The 4,137-nt window shown below is 36.1% G+C and overlaps 1 protein-coding gene across 1 annotated transcript in view; it reads left to right on the top strand.

The window, feature by feature from the left end:
- ITK (IL2 inducible T cell kinase) overlaps positions 1-4,137 on the top strand; it is a gene marked incomplete at its 5' end in the record, with an annotated part of 21,526 nt that overhangs the window by 15,447 nt on the left and 1,942 nt on the right. The gene's annotated exons all lie outside the window — the stretch shown is intronic.

The following is a 4,137-nucleotide window of genomic DNA, read 5'->3' as shown; positions in this document are numbered from 1 at the left end:
TGCTTCAAGGTCTTGTAGTTAAAAAGCTGTTCATTGTTTGTCTTAACAGGACAAGAAATTTGACCATGTTTTTGTCTTAGATGATCTCTAAAAATATTTGAATATCTTTTTTTAAAGTGTAAAGTATTTAAAGCCATATTTATCTTTAGAATTTTGTAAAGATAGAGCAACAAAAATTCCACAAAACATGAGATCCTTCTGTAGTTTATTATCACACCACATCACATGATTGGCATAAAAGGGACTTTTCTGCTTCACCCTTCTCAGTCAATTTCATATTTTTACTGGGTTGTTAAATCAATAGTATAATCCAGAAATGAAAATGAACATATATCTATGAATGAACAACTCAAAACCAATTAATATTTTAATTTATTCAGCTGAAAGGGAATCTTGTATGGAATATATAAAAACATTTACAATACCTGAATGATAAAAACATTCATTTAGTTAGAACCAGTGCTATTTAGCATGGGTGGCTGGATTTGGGCTCTCTTATCATAGGTATACAGGGACTGTTTGTTTAAGAAATATCTAAAGAACTTTCTATTTCAATTAAGATTTTTGTTTAAAAAAATTTCCATGCTGACAATTGAATAAAAATCAAGTTAACCGTGATATTCTTTATTTTATTTTTATAAAATTATAGCAGTAGCAGTAATAGTGATTTATTTTCTCCAGGATGACCTGTCCCCAACTTAATCCATTGCCATTCATTTCCATTGTGATTGAGTCTATTCACCTTGGTTATCGTTTTCTTTCTTTCCTTCCAATTGACTCAAGATTATAGACTTCTCCCAAGAGCTTGATCTTTGCACAATATGTTCAAAAATATGACAATTTGAACCTGTTCATTTGTGCCCTGAGTGAGAACTGTGGAATTGATTTGTTCAATGATTCATTTGTTTGTTGTCTTGGCTATCTGTGGGGTTCTCAAAAGTATTTCCCAATATCAAAGTTGTCAGAAATCTTCCTGTCTTGGATTTTCAAAGTTCAATTTTCAGATTCATATAATGTCATAGAGAAAAATATATTTCCTGCACAATTCTGATTATGTAGTATAGAGTACCTAAAAGTATGTATATATAGAATAGCATCTGAATATCATTTCCAAGCCTTCATTTCTATTCTACTAAGCGCTACTCTGAGGCATAAGTTATCCCACCATTTCAGCAGCTTTCTTATTAATTGCACCGGTTGTCATTAGTTTGGCCATCTGTATATATAATCTTAATCCCCTGTTTTCACTGTATTCCTTTATTTCATTATTGGAACTTGCAGATCATTTGCATTTTCAGTTATCAAAATAGTGTCATCAGCATCATGCAGATATTCCTCCACTTTTAACTCATGTTCAGCTTCTTCCAATCTAGTGTCCCTTAATATGTATTTAACATATAAGTTGCATAAATAAGGGGCGAGTGCACATCCTTCTCTCTCTTTTGCCAATCTGAAGCTTGTGTGCCAACACTGTGGCTTCCTGATCTTTCTATAGTTTTTGCATGAGGGCAATAGGATCTTTCAGAGTTTTTAAACAGATTCAGCAGTTGGACATGATCAGCACAATGAAAGGCCTTTCTATAATCTCATAAATTAAATATAAACTCATACTGACTTCTTGTTGATATTCTTTGACTTTCTCAATTATCCAGTAATGTCTTATATTCCTCAGCCTTTTCTAAAACCAGATTGAGCATGTGGCATCTCCTCTTCCATGTAAGCATTGTTTTGTTAGGATGTAAAGTTAAGGAATATTTATAATATTTTGCACATTTCTTTCTTACTGATATAAAGACTGACCTCTGCCAATCTGTTAACCTCTATGTTGTTGTCTAGATTTGCTAGTGTAGTTTGGTTGGAACCTTTACCGCATCTTTTTCTGTTGCTTGCCACAATTCTATAAATATTCCATTAATTCCCATAGCCTTCCAAATGATGATGAGGAGAGTGCTGATTTAACATCATCTTCTAATATGAGAGGGTCTTGTAAGTACAGAATATCTTCTTCAGTATCTTGGATGTTGACATCTATATTGTACAGAATCTCAATATACTCCTATTTTTGTTTGACCTTTTTGGAATCAGTTACTGTCTGTCCATTGGTGTCTTTTATCACACCATTTCAAGTTGGAAACTCTTAAATTCAGAGATTTTTGGGGGAAGGCTTTCCTTGTTTTTTCATGCCTGTTTACACAGTGTCTTTATAGATCAGTGGTTCTCAACCTATGGGTCGCGACCCCATTTGGGGTCGATCGACCATTTCACAGGGGTCGCCAAGCAAGGCTGTCTGCCATTTTTTTCCCCTTTTCTGGCGGGTGCCTTACTTCCCTTGGGCTGGGCCAGCTGGTGGTCGGCCTGCTCCGTCTCTGCCGCTTGCCAGCTACGCCTCGGCCGGCGCAGGGGGCGGAACCACGCATGCGCGGCACTCCCGGGCAGGGAAAGTCCTCGACTTATGACCGGTTGGGTAGTCCTCGACTTACGACTGGTTTAGTCCTTGATTTACGACCGGTTTAGTCCTCGACTTACGACCGGTTGGGGGTTGCGGCATTAAAAAGGTTGAGAACCACTGTTATAGATATTGTTGCAATATAGCTTCTTGTCTCTTCTAATAGTTTTCTGAAACTCTTTGTTAAGTTTCTTCCTGAGATCTTTGTCTATCTTGGTTTGAGCTTCTCTTCTCTTTTTGGCAATTTCCATTGTTTATTCTGACAACTGGCTTGATTCCTTTCTTTTCTTTTTCTTTCTTCTTTCCTTCTTCTTTTGTTTCTTTGTCTTTGGCAGTTTCTTTTCACATTCATTCTTAACAACATCTTCAAATTCATTCCACAATTCCTATGGTTCCTTATTGGTGAGATGCAGGACTTCAAAGTGATTCCTAATGTTCTTCTTGAAAATGTTGGGTATATGGTCAAGATCATATCATGGAAACTGGTTGGCTTTCTGCTTCCACTTTAGCTTAACCTGGAACTTGAACATTACCTGCAAAGATTGTAAATGCAAGGACTGTCCAAAGTTAATTTTTCATCAGTGTGGTAATTTGAAAGAGTTGCTAAAGAAGTCAGTTGCTAAACAAGGATTAGCTGTGGTATAGTCTCCTGACTGAAAGTGTTGATTTGCTGATGCATAAAATGTCAATGTGTAAGCGATTCATTTGATTCTTCACTGTGTGGAGCTTTTCTATGTTTATGCTTCTTACATTTTATGCTCCCATTGTAATTCTATCTCTATAGCTTCAGATTTTCTTCTCTTCCATGGAAGCGTCCTGAAGGCTTTAATTTAGTCATTAGTACCCTGAAAGATCCACAGCTCTTCCTCAATAGTGTGTTGAGTGCCATTTGACCTGAGGGGGCCATCTTTCAGCACTATATTGTCTTTCACATTATAATGTTTACTCTTATGGTTTTTTGATGAAATGCACAAGTAGTTTGATAATTGCCTTTTCCTGCCAGTGTGAAATGATGTCACTAAATTGATCATCTGCTTCTAGCATCTTCCTCTATTTGCCCAATAGAGAGGTCTGCTTGTTTTAGCAGGCAGCTGTGATGACCACCATGCCTTAGAGGACCCTGTTAGGATTATATTCTCTTGACATACATTTCTGGCATTCTTCACTCATCCCACCTGCCTCTGCTGCCACAATACACAGAACAGCAGGATTAGGGAGGAGGGGGAGTGTAGTAATAGTAACAGTGAACAAACAACATATGACTATATAATCAAAAGCAAACTCATAATTTGTTGACAATCTGGAGCCTGCTATTATTATTTCAATAGGATGACTAACCAATGTGCAACCTTATATCTTAATTTAGGAGAAAGTTCCTTTAAACTTAATGAAACGTTCTCTAGTTATCTATAGGATTACATTGTGAATTTCACTGAAAAAATGTCTATTTTAAGCAATGAATCAAAACATTATTGTTTATTTGTTATTATTGTTATTGTTTATATTTATATCCCGCCCTTCTCCTTGCGGACTCAGGGCGGCTAACAACCAGATAAAAATGCAAATCCCAAAACTACAGATTAAAACATAATTAAAAACAAATATTAATAATTGGTCTAGTTAATTTAAAATTACTTTAAAACCCCCATTAAAAATTTTCCCCTAGGCCAGTCCTGCAAGCTGGAATAACC

Source organism: Protobothrops mucrosquamatus, unplaced genomic scaffold, assembly GCF_001527695.2.
Source record: "Protobothrops mucrosquamatus isolate PMUCROS unplaced genomic scaffold, P.Mucros_1.0 scaffold_306, whole genome shotgun sequence".
NCBI lineage: Eukaryota > Metazoa > Chordata > Lepidosauria > Squamata > Viperidae > Protobothrops > Protobothrops mucrosquamatus.
Note: the sequence above shows the minus strand (reverse complement) of the source record. Positions and strands in the feature narration are given on the sequence as shown.